Source organism: Bombina bombina, chromosome 4 (genome assembly GCF_027579735.1).
Source record: "Bombina bombina isolate aBomBom1 chromosome 4, aBomBom1.pri, whole genome shotgun sequence".
In the NCBI taxonomy this organism is placed as follows: domain Eukaryota; kingdom Metazoa; phylum Chordata; class Amphibia; order Anura; family Bombinatoridae; genus Bombina; species Bombina bombina.
The window spans coordinates 492382763-492401882 of record NC_069502.1 but is presented as its reverse complement, the minus strand read 5'-3'; positions in this window follow the sequence as shown (position 1 = coordinate 492401882).

The following is a 19120-nucleotide window of genomic DNA, read 5'->3' as shown; positions in this document are numbered from 1 at the left end:
GGCCTCGGTTTAGGGGTTAATAAATAATTATGAGAAACTGGCCAGACGAATTATGACCTATCAGTTACATGCCTCAACTTTGGCAGAGTACTACAGGATCAAGCAAATACCACGGGGGTTTAGGATGAGCACAAGGCCAACACTACTAACATCTAATATCTAAGGTGAAATAAGAATGTAAAATTCTAATGTTTGATGTAATTAAATAAGTAACCACTAGGTGGGGCTGTTAAGAGGTGTTAATTGAACACCTGTGTACAGGTAGGCCTTTATAAGGATTAAACAGTGTGTTTGAGCTTTGTATGATTAAGGGTCCTGTACCCGAAACGTCAGTGTTTTATTCCAGTATGTGGAAATAAAGATCTTTTATATTGCAAGGTGCTGCCTCTCTCTGTGGATTTGTGAATACTAAGGGATTACAGCACCCTTCTTGGCCTGCACCTGACAGTGGAGCTGAGCTACAAAGTGTCTTAATATTACTATCTAATAATCAGGAGTATTGTACTAAATTCGAGCAAATTCTAAACAAATGCTCTTTAGACCTGATTGTGTTTACCGTGGAGTACCTGCAGAGGGCATTGATGCACAAACCATCGAGATCACAGAGGTGGAGACAGGCCTTAGAAAATCTACAGGCAACATTGATATCGATAAGGCTCTGAAGGAGATCAATGACAAAATTACTGACCTGAAAAAAGAGCTTGAAGCGAAGAATAGGACAAAGTTTAACTGGGATGAACAGGACTACCAGACCAGAGCGGTATACAGATGGACCTGCGATCCGACCGAAAGTCAGAGGAACGTCACTTCCGGTTTTGCCCACAGACGCAAATGGAGGATGCACAAGGCAGCGAGTAGCTCCGAGATGACCACAGAGACATCATCTGGGGAGTCAGATGTCGGAGGAGACGGGGTGGGAAGAAACACCACTGTAAAACCAACGAGCAGCAAGCCGGTGCAGGAATATCAGAGGAGGACTCGTCGAGGGACAAGACACTGATAATAAATATTTCTGGTATGACACTAACAGGAACACAAGCAGAGATATTGGAATAGGGATTATCTTTTTGTAAAATTGAAAAATTATTTTTTTTTTTAAATTGGAGCAAGATATTTTCAGGTTTAATAGAAGCTTGAAATTGAAATCCTTTTTTATCCAAAGGTGACTCTGTTAGGTGGTCAAATAATGTTTCTAATGTTTCACAAATTAATGAGCTAGCAATTAAAACACTGGGCTTGAGAAATAAAACTGTGTTTACACCAGCAGTCTATGATTCTAGCATTGATGTGTTTATGAAACTTGTTAGAAGAGATGTTGATGACTTTAGAACACATTGCGTTAAGAAGGGTTATTTGTTTACACCCAATATGTCCAAACAGGAGAATTTAGCATTAAAAGCATTAAATAATGAGAAAAAGCTTATTTATAAGCAGACGGACAAGGGTGGAGCAACTGTAATATTAGACAAAGAATATTACGTAAATGAGATTAAATCACAGTTGTCTAATATTGGGGTATATATAACTCTTTCTTATGACCCCTCTAAAAAAATCCTGTTAGACATCCAAAAATGTGTACAGAGAGCATTGCTGAATGGTATCATTGATAATGAAACTAAAAAAATTCTAATTAAAGATGAATTTATTATCCCAGTCTTTTATACACTCCCAAAAGTGCACAAGAACTTAGAGGCACCCCCGGGTGTCCAATTGTGGAAGGCACTAATTCTATCTTTACCAATATCTCCATATACCTGGATAGACTGTTAAGATCATTTGTAACACAGTCTGTGTCTTTTATTAAAGACACAAATGATTTTTTTGATAAAATTAACATCTTATCTGGGTCAATAGATAAATGTATACTTTACAGTTTGGATATTGTAAGTCTCTACACCTCAATACCCCATACTAGTGGCTTAGACACAGTTAAATTTGTGATTGCAAAGAGTAATAGATTTTCACTAGAACAACAACAGTTCATAGTTGAATTAATTGAAATCATTCTGTATTGTAATTATTTTATATTTGAGGACACATACTTTGTACAGAAACAGGGAACAGCTATGGGGTCCAACATCGCCCCTACCTATGCAAATATCTTTATAAACATCTTTGAAGAGAAAGTTGTATATGAAAATAAACTATTTCAGTTTGTATGGCGATACATAGATGATATTTTTGGCATTTGGTGGGGTGACGTTGGATCCCTCCAGAAATTTGTGTTAGAATTAAATTCTGCAACAATGAATATGAAATTCACATTATCTGTTAACTTCTTGGATAATAAAGTGTATAAGGATGGGGGAGTACTAAAAACTGATTTGTATAGGAAGAAAACAGATAAAAATAGTCTGCTTCACTATAACCCTGCATTGATTAAGTCACTTCCATTTAGCCAAATGCTAAGAGTGAGAAGGATTGTGGGAGATGATACTCTGGCACAAGTAAGACTTAAGGAAATGGGGGTTAGATTTGTAGAGTGAGGTTATCCACAGAAAATGATAGATGAAGTTACTAAAAAGGTATTGCTAACACCAAAAGGAAGGGTTAATACAGAGAATAGCAAAAAGAAGAAAGACCCTGATAGAATGGTGTTTATTACAGAATACAATGCCTGCAGCCCTAAAATACAAATAATTATTCGTAAACATTGGCACATTCTAAGTGAGTGTAATCCTGAGGTAAAAGCCTTTAAACAGCCACCTATGCCTGCCTATACTAGGCTTCCTAGCCTAAGAGATAAGATCATTATTGCAGATGTGGGTAGTAAAAAGAAGACTAAACAGAGTTTTATTACTTCTAAAAACAATGGCTGTTACCCCTGCCTTAACTGTTCAAATTACAACAATTTAATAAAAGGAGATAGTTTTACCCACCCCCTAACGGGTCATAAATTTTGAATTAAAGGGTATTATAATTGTAATGCCACTTACGTGGTATATCTGATTAAATGCCATGTGGCATAATTTATATAGGTGAGACGACCCAAAGGGTCAGGGACAGAATCCTACAACATAAATCTAATATTAGGAATGGTTATCTTAATGCCCCTGTAGCACATCACTTTGTGGAAAAGGGCCACATAGTCTCACAGTTAAGATTTCAGATTATTGATTATGTACCCATCCTGAGAAGAGGGGGCAATAGGGAACTTCTTCTCAAAAGGAGAGAAGTGCTTTGGATTAATAAATTAGAGTCACTAATTCCCAAAGGGATGAATAGGGAAATTGATTTGAGTGTGTTTATATAGAGGCTGTTTTTAAAGTTAATTTGAATAATAAAGTGATAAATTGTATATTGTCTTTGATGTAATCTGTTTATTAGAACTGAATTCTCTTTGAGGAAAAAGTTTTTTAAAGAAAATATTTGTAATATTTACAGGTGTTGATCACTAGGTGTCAGTGTTTAGGAATAAAGAATAGTAAGATATACCTGAAGGTGTTAATTGAAGAGGTGTGGTCACACCTGTATATAGGTACTTAAGTCTGTGTATAGGTACTCACATTGTATGAGCATGAGTAAGGGTGCTTAACCCGAAACATCGTTCTGTTTCACTGCTTTCTGCTATCCTTGTGACATGGAATAAAGAAAGGATTTGAATACTACAAGTGGTGCTGCTGTGATTTTGTATGTTTGACATTATCCTCTGGTGTTTGGCAGTTTACACCTCACAGCTTTTGCACACTTTGGGGACATTTCTGCTGGATACATACTTTTCTCTTGGTAGTTTATGGGTGTTAGTGTACTTTTTAGCACTTTAGTTAAGAGTTTTATTCTACAGCTTTGTAGTGTAAAACTCTTAACTACTGACTTTAAAATGCGGTACCAGTCTTGACAGGAGAGGGTCTACCGCTTACTTTTTGGCAGACTCGTAATACTGGCGCTATGCAAGTCCCATTGAAAAAAGAGAATACGCCATTTACGTAAGTGGATTTGCGGTATTTCCAAGTCTGGCCAAAAAAGTGAGTGGTACACCTGTACCTGCAAGACTCGTAATACCAGCGGGCGTTAAAAAGCAGCGTTAGGATGACTAACGCTGCTTTTTAAGCCTAACACAAAATCTAATCTAGCCGAATGTATCTAAGCCAGATTCTGGTGTGAGATGCTGTAGCTCCAGCAGGTTAATAGTTAAAATCATACATTAGATTCTGGAATACACTATCTGTACAGCTGACTTATTTGCTTTCTAATGGAATATGATCTAACTAATATTAACATTGCAAGTACCTTATTTAAAAGTTAAAGCATGAATCTGGCGTCCATTCTTAGCGTCTGCAGGATATTTATTAAATCTTACACATGATCATTAGTTGTATGATCGCTACAGCTGACAGCTTACCTTTAACATTCTTTACATTGTAAGTTTTTTGCTAAACACACAAATGATTGCCTATCAGCTGTTAACTAATAACAGCACAAAAATTTGCCACAATCATATTTTTGAAAATATCACAGTTTGACAGATGTATAACGCCTTATCCAATCACATGTAACAAGGAGTAAAAAGTGATGACCGATATGAGCAATTCAAACTGAGTCTTTGATTGACTGGTATGGTTAACTGACAGACCGACTTAGCCTATCAGTATGATAAGTGTAATAGAAGCAGATCCAATTGAAATAAGGAGGCGGGATGTACTTTCACTACAACACGCCCTAGAACCGGCTGGCGTGTACCCCTCTGAGGAAGCGTTTATGTGAAACGCGAGTTAGGGACACCTTATTCACAGTGGACATAGTCCCTCGTTTTTAGATGCTTATCAGGATGCACTTATAATTTACTATTTTTTCTCCACTGAGTGGAATCATTACTACAGACAGTGTAAAAGTAATTTAAGTTCCCTCTAAAGAAGGAACTTTAACTAGCTTAGCAGGAGTCTTAAAATGCTCTAGTCCACCTATTAATCATTGGGGATTAGTTAGCAATAATTGTTGTAATACCTATTATTAGCATAAACACAATAACGGATCTGCTGATTTGATTTATCAGTGGTGAATGCTGCATAGATTATATAATTTATAAAATCATACTGGTTTATTGCCACTTTTAACTTGTGTGTGTGTGCAAATGTATGTTGTTGCGACTGCTTCTTTTTTCACTAATCAAGTTATTTGATGTTGAATGTTTGTTACTACTACTATATATATATATATATATATATATATATATATATATATATATATATATATATATATATATATATAATCTGGACAAGGATAAGCACTCACTGGATTTAAACACAACAAATAATTTATTCGGCAGTGACGTTTCGGGGCATCAGACGTCTGAGGAAGGGGTGAATGCCCCGAAACGTCACTGCCGAATAAATTATTTGTTGTGTTTAAATCCAGTGAGTGCTTATCCTTGTCCAGATTGAATATTTTGTTAAACACCCTGGTCTGTGTTTGGGTTGGCAAGTGAGAATGCACTTACTTGGAGTCTATATATATATATATATATATATATATATATATATATTGTATCTCTATGGCAGAGTAAGGCTACCTTTCTCTTTGTGGTGCAACTTTGTTTGCATTTTTTGGTAAATATTGTTACTATTTAGCCTTATACTCTGCTGTTCAGTAAGCTAAGAAATCTATACATATACACTTTAATATAGCTGCATGAACATAATACTATATACCGACATTTACAGCCCTCAACCCTTCCTATTGATATTAAACATAAGGTATCCATAGTTAGGACTCAGGCACCAGAACTTAGCTGTCAGGAATCTGATACCAGGTGTTAAGAGTCACGCATCAAACATCAAACAATCCATCAAATATCAAATTAATAGTTTTTGGAAATATGATGACATATCCCTGTTTAGGAGTTTATATATTACAAGCAGAGCTGTATATATTTTATATATACTGTATATACTTGCACTTATAGGTATCCTGTATATAATGCTAACTTATTGTGTGCTTATATCATCCATAGGAGAGGTACAATGGTTTCTTAATGGTTTTATGTTTTTATTTCTTTCTATCTTTTATTATTTTTTTGCAACTGATAAGTGTGAGATATTACAAATAATTTATTAAGCATTAATATAGATTCAGATCAAGTAACAAAATATGTTCATATATATATATATATATATATATATATATATGTATGTGTGTGTGTGTGTCAGAATACATTAGCTTCTGTCTTTTCTCTAATGCAGAAACCTGTCCCTTTAAATACTCCATGTTGTTTGCACTCAGTGCTCAGACAATTAGAGGGAAACTTGTCTCTAATAGATATGTGCATGATAGAAAAATTTGTTTCGGTTCGGTTCAGATCGATTCGAAGTTTTTCGAATTTCGTTTCAGATTGATTAGAATTTGGAAAACTTCGAATTAATTTGTTTCGGATTTGTTTCGGATTTATTCGGATTAGAAAAAATTTGTCTGGATTCGGTTCGATTCGGCTCGGAAATTCGGAATTTCGGTATGTGTGCTGTGTATTAAACTAGTATTATGTACTGTATATTAGGTGTAACCCATAGCAGAGTGATATAACCTAATATACTGTACAATACTAGTGTAATCCATGGCCATCCGAATTTACCGAATAAATCCGAACTAATTCGGATTTATTCTGTAAAATCGGCAGTATTTTAACTCGGAAATTTGGTTCGATCCGAATCTCCGAATTTGCCGAATTTGCAGAATTTCCGAATCAATCCAAAATTAATTGCACATATCTAGTCTCTAAATCCTCCATGATTTTTGCATTCAGTGCTCAAACAATAGTAGCTGTTTATTAGCATTTGTATCCTCTTTACCCTTCTGAATTTTGGATTCCTGAACCTGGCTAACCTTCCTGGATTCTTCATTTGCCTCACTGGACTCTGACATTGCTTTACCTCTATCTATACTTTGCTGATAGGCTGTCTTTATGGTATATGACCTGGACCTGCTTCTGGATTTGCTTGAAGCTATATTCCTTGCTGAGAGACTTACTTGGATTGATTCCTGATTTTGACCCTCTGGCCCATTTCTCAATTTTGAGTATTATTAATTATTACTATATTCTCTTGATGATAGAAAGCATTTTAGTAGTAAGTATCATAATTGCATAAGTAAAGCCTTATTTTAAAGTTATGAAATATAACAATGATTGTTGTTTTGCTTTTTGACAAGACATAGGCTTACGGAATATACTTGGGGATTGGAACGTCTGAAGGATTCAGGTTATTAAACTGTAGAAAGGGAATTATTAAAGGGTCAATAGTGCAAAAAGAAAATACTCTAATTTGTTAGATTATGTTATTATTGCACTATTACTTGCATTTAACTATGTGTTATCTGCAAACGGGCTAAACACACAGTTAAAATCAACTCTAGAGCATCAATGCACTCCTGGGACCTAGCTGAACACACCTAGTAAGTTAATCACCAGAGGTATATTATTATTTTATTATTATTATTCTTTATTTATAAAGCGCCAACAGATTCCGCAGCGCTGTCCATGGGTAACAAAGGTAAAAGGACAGTACAATATGAGATACCAGACAAAATTTAACAAACAAATACAGGGGAATTGGGAGCCCTGTTCCTATGGGAACTTACAATCTAAATGGGTAGGAGGATGAGAAACAGGAGGAGGGGACTTCAAAGGTGGGAATTATGTTAGTGTGGAGTTAGATGAGGGCAACTATTAGGCAGGTGGAATTCATTAGTTGCTGATTTGGTGATAGGCTTCCCTGAACAAGACGATCTTTAGGGAGCATTTAAAGGAGGAGAGGTTGGGGGAAAGTCTGACAGCTCGAGGAAGTGCATTCCAGAGGGTTGGTGCCGCACAAGAGAAGTCCTGTAGGTTAACAATGAGTGGAGGTGATGGTAGAAGAGGCAAGGAGTAGATCGTTGTCGGATCTTAGGGGGCGGACTGGAGTATATTTGTTGATGAGTGAGGACAGGTATGGGGGGGCTGCCTTGGTAAGAGTTTTGTAGGTCAGAGTGAGAATTTCGAATTTAATTCTGCTGTGAATGGGGAGCCAGTGAAGGGACTCACAGAGGGGTGCAGTGGATACAGAGCATCGGGAGAGGTAGATTAGCCTAGCAGAGGCATTTAGGATGGATTGAAGTGGGGAGAGGTGGGAAAGAGGAAGGCCAGTTAGTAGGTTGTTACAGTAGTCAAGCCGGGAAATTACTAGGGAATAAATTAGCTGTTTAGTAGTTTCAGCATTTAGGAAAGGATGAATTTTGGAGATATTGCGTAGGTGGTTGCGACAGGATGAAGAGAGCGATTAGATGTGGCTTATGAAGGACAGATTGGAGTCAAGTGTAACTCCTAGGCAGCGGACTTGGGGTGATGGGGAGATAGTTGTGTCACCAACAGTAATAGTAAAGTTAGAAACTGGAGTAGAATTAGATGGGGGGATTAGAAGAAGCTCAGTCTTGGACATGTTGATTTTTCGGTGGTGAGAGGCCACCCAGGAAGAAATGCCAGATAAGCAGTTGCTGATGTGGAAAAGGACAGAAGGAGAGAGTGCAGGGGTGGATAGGTAGATCTGAGTATCATCAGCTACAGGTGATAGTTGAAGCCATAGCTACTGATAAGTTTACCCAGTGAGGAAGTATAAATAGAGGAGAGTAGAGGGCCTAGAACAGAGCCTTGAGGTACTCCAACAGACAGAGGCAACGGAGAGGAGGATTCACCAGCAAATGAGACAAAAAAGGACCTATTAGAGAGATAAGAGTGGATCCAGGAGAGGGCAATGCCACAGAGCCCAAGGGAGCTGACAGTCTATAGGAGGAGGGGATGGTCAACAGTGTCAAAGGCAGCAGACAGGTCAAGTAAGATAAGTATAGAATAGTGGCCATTGTTTTTAGCAGAAAGAAGATTGTTAGTAACCTTGGTGAGGGCAGTCTCAGTTGAGTGCTGGGGATGGAAGCCAGATTGCAGGGGGTCAAGCAATGAGTTGAAGCATAGGAAGTGTGTTAGGCGATCGAAAACTAGTTTTTCCAGGACTTTAGAAGCTAGCGGAAGTAGTGATATGGGGCTGTAGTTTGCAGGAGAATTGGGGTCAAGGGAGGGTTTTTTGAGGATGGGGGCATATGTGTTTAGCCATCAATAACAAGCTAGCTCCCAGTAGAGTCCTGACCCTACCTAGGTATTTTTTTCTAATAGAGTACAAAGAGAACAAAGTACATTTGATAATAGAAGTAAATTGAAAAGCCTCTTAAAATTGCATGCTCTCTCTGAACTATGAAAGTTTAATTTTGACTTTCATGTCTCCTTTAAAAACAGTACCTGTTTGATTAAACCTGTTTGATAAATGTTAATGTGTCAATTAACAGGTTTAAACGTTTTACAGTTAATGTCCAAATCATTGAAGTTAAGAAACTAGTTTAAATTAATAGATGTGGGACAGTTCCCTCTAACCTATAAATAGGTTGGCATAGGTGTGTGCTGGCAAACTTTACCCCATAACTGTCCTACGTCTTTACAGATAGAAATCTCCCTTGAACCTGAAGTAGTTATGCATTTGAAGAAACCTCAACACTCTAAGGAGATACTCCTGGAATTGAAAAGTTAGGTCATTATTATGTAATGCAAGAGCAAGTTATACCATATTTGGACAACTAGAGCATATTGCAATAGTTCAAAGCGTTCATTAGCCAAAATATGTGAGTATTGTATCACATAACTGCAGGCAACCAATGATGGTTTTTTTTTGTATATTGTAAGCAGGAACTTGAAGGTATTAGGATCTATGATTAAGGCCAAATGACCAAAACGAGTAAGACCACTTGGACTGTGGTAATTGTTTGTTTAGCCACATGGATTTTAGGTATATTTAATACATTTTGGAATTCTTTATTTGAAACCCTACTTTTGAAATATTGTAGTGCTGCAAGCGATGGAGATTGCTATAAGGGCTTTATAATAATTCCAGTGTAACCAGTTAAATCCTGATTGACTAGAGACCATTGATTGATTTAGAGTTCTGGGGTTGAAGCGGTCAGCAGGAACGCCAGTATATAGATCTCTGATAACTAAGAGGACTCAGATAAACATGCAGAGCAAGCAAGTGAGTAATGCTCCCCTTACTAATTGTATATGATGGATTGCTAGAGTATGCTTTGCATCAATTGACTGCTTCCCTTTGACATATAGTGTATCAAAGCACAGTATTGGGCTCTATAATTACACAGCTCCTAGAGGCTTGTTAGCCTGTATTTGGGCAATTTGTATATAATTCCTAAAGCTTTTTTTTCTTTGATTTGTTCCCAATGATCTATTTACCTACTGCTGTGTATTGAATTGTTTACAAATAGATAATACAGATAAGTAAACATGTGTATGTGTACAGGAAGTGATAAAAAGGAGACCTGATTTCCCTGCAAGCTCAACATATTTAGTTTTGTTGTGGAGTCAGAGAGCAAAACCAGTTATTTCATATACAAAACTAAATACAACGGAGTAACTTCTCATATATTTTATACTCTACAGCTGGTATAACAAGCCATTGGAAACACATTAAGAGAAAAACTATTTTACAGTACACTGTCCCTTTAAGGCTTCCTCTTCTACCTCACTCCACTTCCAACTAATAATTTCTGTCTTTCTACCCCTTTTAACAACTAATAAGCATAAATCATTCATTAATAAATATGTATCTATAAACCATTTTTTTTAAAGTTAAAAAATGTCATTAAAAGTTATTAATCTTTCTAAATACATGCATATGTTAGCATATTATTACTCTTCATTGGCATATAGTTAAATATGTCATCAGATGGGAAAACCTTACTATCTGGCACTTACAAATTAAACTTGGCATGTACAATTGTTTTATTAGACAGCATATTATTTCTGATAAACTGATTGCAGATGACTGACAATAAGGAAAATTAGGTATTAAGAAATTCAACGTCTTTATGAAAAAAAGGTGTCTTATTAACTCTTAATAGCTCTTAACATACACACACAACCTATTCAGAATTATACAGCTATTATTGTTACAGGAAAATACTTATTTTCAAATACAACATGAGATGTTGCTAACAGAATAAGAATGGGATGCATGTGGCGATATTGAGTTTATCGTGGCTGTTTGCACGCAAAATAGCATATGTATTATTTACAAGATGAAAGTAAACACATTCGCTCAAGTGCAATTGAATTTAACATGCATCAGAATAACGTGACCTCAGAGCTCTGGTTAATTGTTATGATTGAATAAAAATTTGCAACAAATACATCAAAATTGCATTACAAAGTACAGTTACACTCATAATAACATCATATAATAAAAATTGTTGAAAAGAAAAAAAAAGAGGTCTCTGGTGTTAGAAAAATAAAAGGACTGCAAAAGTGCAGTGGAGCCCTTTGCAGTCAATTAGCTGAAAACATGAAAAATCATATTTATGTAATATTCAGATTTAATAAATTGTTTAACTACATATTTATTGTAAATATTTCACATTCCAATGCTCTTCACTTAGGGAAATATGTTCTAGGTGTTTTCAATATATATATATATATAATATATATATATATATATATATATATACAGTATATATATATACATATATATACCTAAATATAACCATATATATATATATATATATATATATATATACATATATATACCTAAATATAACCATATATATATATATATATATATATATATATATATATATATATATATATATACAGTATCTCACAAAAGTGAGTACACCCCTCACATTTATGTAAATATTTTATTATATCTTTTCATGTGACAACACTGATGAAATTACACTTTGCTACAATGTAAAGTAGTGACTGTACATCCTGTATAACAGTGTAAATTTGCTGTCCCCTCAAAATAACTCAACACACAGCCATTAATGTCTAAACCGTTGGCAACAAAAGTGAGTACATCCCTAAGTGGAAATGTCCAAATTGGACCCAAAGTGTCAGTATTTTGTATGGCCACTATTATTTTCCAGCACTGCCTTAACCCTCTTGGGCATGGAGTTCACCAGAGCTTCACAGGTTGCTACTGAAGTCCTCTTCCTCTCCTCCATGACAACATCACAGAGCTGGTGGATGTTAGAGACTTGCACTCCCTCACCTTCCATTTGAGGATGCCCCACAGATGCTCAATAGAGTTTAGGTCTGGAGACATGCTTGGCCAGTCCAAAACCTTTACCCTCAGCTTCTTTAGCAAGGCAGTGGTCGTCTTTGAGGTGTGTTTGGAGTCATTATCATGTTGGAATACTGCCCTGTGGCCCAGTATCTGAAGGTAGGGGATCATGCTCTGCTTCAGTATGACACAGTACATGTTGGCATTCATGGTTCCCTCAATTAATTGTAGCTCCCCAGTGCCGGCAGTACTCATGCAGGCTCAGACCATGACACTCCCACCACCATGCATGACTGTTGGCAAGACACACTTGTCTTTGTACTCCTCACCTGTTTGCTGCCACACACGCTTGACACCATCTTAACTAAATAAGTTTATCTTGGTCTCATCGAATCACAGGACATGGTTCCAGTAATCCATGTCCTTAGTCTGCTTGTCTTCAGCAAACTGCTTGTGGGCTTTCTTGTGCATCATCTTTAGAAGAGGCTTCCTTCTGTTTCGACAGCCATGCAGATCATTTTGATGCAGTGTGTGGCATATGGTCTGAGCACTGATAACCTTACCCCCCACCCCTTCAACCTCTGCAGCAATGCTGGCAGCACTCATACGTCTATTTCCCAAAGACAACCTCTGGATATGACGATTAGCATGTGCACTCAACTTCTTTGGTCGACCATGGTGAGGCCTGTTCTGAGTGGAACCTGTCCTGTGAAACCACTGTATGGTCTTGCCCACCGTGCTGCAGCTCAGTTTCAGGGTCTTGGAAATCTTCTTATAGCCTAGGCCATGTCATTTCTTCAGTGTTGTCAAAAATGTGAGGGGTGTACTCACTTTTGTGGGATACTGTGTGTATATATATATATATATATATATAGGTATAAAGATGATATAAAGATATATTGTACTAAAATAATATCAGATATATACAGAAATATGTATTTATGAATAAATTGAATATATTCTTTTATTTGAAGAACATTGCAATGTAAAATATTAATATTTCATATCGGGTTAGCACATTTGAGAAAATGTGATCAGGTTTGTGTGACACGTTGGGTGTGAAATCCAAAATGTATTTTCATGATTCAGATAGAGACAATGATTTTAAACAACTTCCCAATTTATCTTTAAAATCTAATCTGCTCCATTCTCTTGGTATCCTTTGTTGAAAAAGCAGCAATGCACTATTGGGAGCTAGCTGAATGCATTGGGTAAGCCAATAACATGAGGCGTATATGTGTTGCCACCAATCATCATTTCCTGAGCCTACCTAGGTATCCTATTTTAACAAACTGTACCAAGGGAACAAAACAAATTAAATAATAGAAAAAAATTAGAAAGCTGTTTAAAAGTACATGCTCTATCCAAATCATGAAAGAAAACATTTGGTAATCATGTCCCTTTAAGTAATGAGAAGGCATTATAGAGGATTACCTTCCTATTGTTAGAGGCAACAACTAATGTACCTTATTGTTTGATGAGACATAAAACAGCTGGACACAACTACAGTGACATAGTTACTGCTCACCATGCTATTGTTTTTCCTTCTTTATCTGTAGCTTTTTCTTATTTTAATAGTTTACAAGCTAGTATTGCTCTGCACCTGCACACTGGGTGCTGTGTGAGTTCAGGTAATTTTGTACCCTGTGACAAAACATTGCACAATCACAGATCACTGATAATGTTGTCTTCTTGACAAGCTGTATCATGCACTTCAGTTTAGAGTGCATAATACGGAGCAGGAGCTGTAAATTTCTGGAGTGTCTGCATTGCTCTATTGTTTTTTTTATATAATTTTTAAACTGTGTAAAAAATAACTTTTCTGCTTTCTATTGTGGAATCTAACCCAAAGTACAAGGTACAGCTTTTAAAAAGTCAACGTTGCTGATCTGTGAATGTGGACTGCTTCTGTCACAGAATACAACCATATGTGCGTACCAAGATTGTGGTGTCCAGTATTTACCAAATAGCTTCTTTAATGGGTTAAAATAATAAAAACAATATACATACATTCACAAGTGGCCAAATGTTTGTTGATGTCTCTACTTAGTAGTGAGTTCAGGGGTTTTGGCCACATCCATTGCTAAACTGTGCATTCAATCCAGCACATAGCCATGAAATCTCCATAGACAAGCATTTGCAGTGCTGTAGATTATACTGAAGAGCTCAGTGACTTTAAATGTGGCACTCTCATAAGATGCCACCTTTGAACAAATCAGTTTGTGTAATTTCTGTCATATTAGATCTGTCCTTGTCAACTATAATTGCTATTATTTTGAAGGGGAAGCATCTAGGACCAATAACAGCCCAGCCATAAACTCATAGAGTGCGGCTTCTGAGTGCTGAAGCACTTAGTGTGTACAAATCACCTATCATCTGTTGTATCAAGTTCAGAGTCCCAAACTGCCTTTGCAAGCAACATCAGCCCAAGAACTGTACATTGGGAGCTTCATGAAATGGTTTTCATGGTTGAGAAGCTTCACATCAACATGCACAATGTAAAGCATCAGCTGAAGTGGTGTAAAGCATGCTGCCACTGGACTCTAGAGCAATGAAAATGTGTTCTCAAGAGTGATGAATCACACTTCACTATCTGGTTGTCTGATGGAATGGGTGTGGCAGATTCGAGGACACTAACTATCAAAATGTATAGTGCCTACTGTAAAGTTTGGTAGAGGATGAATAATGGTCTGACACTGTGTAGGGTTATATTAATGCTACAGGATAGAAAGAAATGTTAGATATTTAGGTGCTTCCAACTTTGTGCCAATAATTTCCTGTTTCAACATGACTTGGACATGGTTGGACAAGTTTAGTATGGAGGAACTCAGGTGTAGTGATGTCGCGAACCTAAAATTTTCAATTTTTTTTTTTAATTCAATAGGCAGGCGAACTTTAAAACCTACAAGGACTCTTTCTGGCCACAATGGTGATGGAAAAGTTGTTTCAAGGGTACTAACACCTGGACTGTCGCATGCTGGAGGGGGATCCCTGGCAAAACTCCCATGGAAAATTACATAGTTTATGCAGAGTCTGCTTTTAAGCCATAATGGGTCTAAATCAACTAACATTCCCAAAGTGGCTGTCTCAAAACATCCCGGACAGAAGATAGATTGATAGATAGGATAGATAGATATACATAGATATAATAGATAGTTAGATAGAATTGATAGAAGAGAAATAGATAGATTTGTTAGATATATAATTACCCTAATAAATTCTAATAATTAAACATGCGTTCTTGGACCCAACTAGCTTGTGTTAATTAGTACGTTTCTTAGCACTTTAATCCCTGTTCCCCCCCCCCCCTATCGGGGGTGTTCTATATGGCCTGCCAGATTACCCTGAAAAATTATAATAATAAGATATGCGGTCTGCTACCTATTTTAACTAGGTTGTGTTTTAAGTACTACCATTCTTAGCACTTTAATCTCTGTAACTCCCCCTATTTGGTGAGGTCTATACGGCCTGGATGATTACCCATACAAAATATACAAAATATAATAATAAGACATCTGCTCTTGGTATGCAACCCATGGTAACTATGTTGTGTTAATTAGTAATGTCCTTTGCATTTTAATAGCTGTTACTCATACTCACCCTATTGGTGGAGGTCTATATATATGATTACCCTTACAAAATATAACAACCAAACATATGCTCTAGGACCCATGGTAAGTAGGTTGTGTTAAGTACTGTTCTTTGCAGTTTCATACCTGTTACAACACCAAATGGTGGCAGGTCTATCTGGCCTTCATGATTAGCTGCACCCAAACCCAAAAAAAAGCTGAGTGGTCTTAGAAAAACACCCATGGCTAACTCGGTTGTTTCAATTAGTACTATTCTTAGCACTTTCATCCCTGTTACGGGTGGTCTACATGGCCATCATGATTAGCCGAACAAAATACTACAATCCAACCTTTGCTCAGTCTTCATAGGCCCTTCATTGTCTGTATTTTGATAGTACAGTTCTTATTATTTTTATAGCTGATACAACACCGAATGGTGGCAGCTCTATATGGCCTGCATGATTAGCCGCACCCAATACAAAAATAAATCCAAGCGGTCTTGGATTAACACCCATGGCTAACTCTGTTGTTTCAAGTAGTACTATTCTTAGCACTTTCATCTCATCATCCCTGTTACTTTCAGGACTCTTGTGGTGGTCTACATGGCTATCATGATTAGCCTAACCAAATACTACAATCCAACCTTGGCTCAGTCTTCCTAAGGCCCTTCATTGGCTGTATTTTGGTAGTACTGTTCTTATTAGTTTAATAGCTGATACGACACCGAATGTTGGCAGCTCTATATGGCCTGCATGAATAGCCGCACCCAAAGCCAAAAAAAAGCCAAGCGGTTTTGCACTAACACCCATGGCTAACTCTGTTGTTTCAAGTTCTACTATTCTTAGCTCTTTTATCTCATCCCTGTTACTTCCAGGACTCTTGGTGGTGGTGGTCTACATGGCCATCATGATTAGCCTAACCAAATACTACAATCCAACCTTGGCTCAGTCTTCCTAAGGCCCTTCATTGGCTGTATTTTGGTAGTACTGTTCTTATTAGTTTAATAGCTGATACGACACCGAATGGTGGCAGCTCTATATGGCCTGCATGAATAGCCGCACCCAAAGCCAAAAAAAAGCCAAGCGGTTTTGCACTAACACCCATGGCTAACTCTGTTGTTTCAAGTTCTACTATTCTTAGCTCTTTCATCTCATCCCTGTTACTTCCAGGACTCTCGGTGGTGGTCTACATGGCCATCATGATTAGCCTAACCAAATACTACAATCCAACCTTGGCTCAGTCTTCCTAAGGCCCTTCATTGGCTGTATTTTGGTAGTACTGTTCTTATTAGTTTAATAGCTGAAACAATACCGAATGGGGGCAGCTCTATATGGCCTGCATGAATAGCCGCACCCAAAGCCAAAAAAAAGCCAAGCGGTTTTGCACTAACACCCATGGCTAACTCTGTCGTTTCAAGTTCTACTATTCTTAGCTCTTTCATCTCATCCCTGTTACTTCCAGGACTCTCAGTGGTGGTGGTCTACATGGCCATCATGATTACCCTCACCAAAATATAACAACAATACGTGCGTGCAGGGAACCATGGTAAGCTTACTTCCTTTCGCAAAATTGAGTATAACAGTTGCAGGCAGAGTTTCTGACCCTGCATTATGGCTGCACCTCTCCCTAAAAGAGGCATGCGTTACAGAGTCTGTGGGCATGTATGCAAAGAGCTGGCCTGCCTAAAAAGAGGAGCAAGGCTGTACAGGTTGTTCTCCTTCAGCCGTTTTATACGCTGTCCCACGGCCACGACCCTCAAGAACCACAACAGAATGAAACACCACATATGCCATCCTTTTGAACAACCGAGTACAGGTATGGCATTGATTTTAGTTACACAGCAATATGTATTATGAACCGTGAAATAGAAAACAAAAACATGATTGGACACCCAGTACAGTACAGGTTATTCTCCTTCTGCCTTTTTAGAATAGTGTTCCGGACCCCCAACAAAAACAACAGCAGGGAAGATGACATATGGCATCCTTTTGAACAATAGATGACAGGTAAGGCATCAATTTTACCAAGCCATAGATAATTTTTTTGCAACTGTGAAATAAAAAAAAACATTGATTGGACACCCAGCAGACTTCTTTATCCTTAGGCCTTTTTATAAGAGGCTCCCGGAGCCTCAACTGAAACAACAGCATGAAAGAGGACATATGGCATCCTTGTGAACAATTGATTACAGTTAAGGCATTGATTTTAGAATCCCAGAGATCATTTATATGATCCGGGAAATAGAAAAAAAACATTGATTAGACACCCGTTACAATTATTTATCCTCAGGCCTTTTTAATAAGAGGGTCCCGGAGCCTCAACCAAAACAACAGCATGAAAGAGAAGATATGTCATCCTTTTGAATAATAGATTACAGGAAAGGCATTGATTTTAGAATCCCAGAGATCATTTATATGACCCGGGAAATAGAAAAAAACATTGATTAGACACCCGTTACACTTATTTATCCTCAGGCCTTTTTAATACGAGGGTCCCGGAGCCTCAACCGAAACAACAGCATGAAAGAGGAGATGTGTCATCCTTTTGAATAATAGATTACAGTAAAGCCATTGATTTTAGAAACCCACAGATCATTATTTGCAACCGTGAAATAGAAAAAAACATTGATTAGACACCCATTACACTTATTTATCCTCAGCCCTTTTTAATAAGAGGGTCCCGGAGCCTCAACTAAAACAACAACATGAAAGAGGAGATATGTCATCCTTTTGAATAATAGATTACAGGAAAGGCATTGATTTTAGAATCCCAGAGATCATTTATATGACCCGGGAAATAGAAAAAAACATTCATTAGACACCCGTTACACTTATTTATCCTCAGGCCTTTTTAATACGAGGGTCCCGGAGTCTCAACCGAAACAACAGCATGAAAGAGGAGATATGTCATCCTTTTGAATAATAGATTACAGTAAAGGCATTGATTTTAGAAACCCACAGATCATTATTTGCAACCATGAAATAGAAAAAAACATTGATTAGACACCCGTTACACTTATGTATCCTCAGGCCTTTTTAATAAGAGAGTCCCGGAGCCTCAACCAAAACAACAGCATGAAATAGGAGATATGTCATCCTTTTGAATAATAGATTACAGGAAACGCATTTATTTTAGAATCCCAGAGATCATTTATATGACCCGGGAAATAGAAAAAAACATTGATTAGACACCCGTTACACTTATTTATCCTCAGGCCTTTTTAATACGAGGGTCCCGGAGCCTCAACCGAAACAACAGCATGAAAGAGGAGATATGTCATCCTTTTAAATAATAGATTACAGGAAAGGCATTGATTTTAGAAACACTGAGATAATTAGTTGCAACCGGGAAATAAAAAAAAACATTGAACAGACACCCAGTACACTTCATTATCCATAGGCCTTTTCAGCAGAGGCTCCAGGACCCTCAACAAAAACAAGAGCAGGGAGCTGGGCATAGGAGTACAATGGAGTG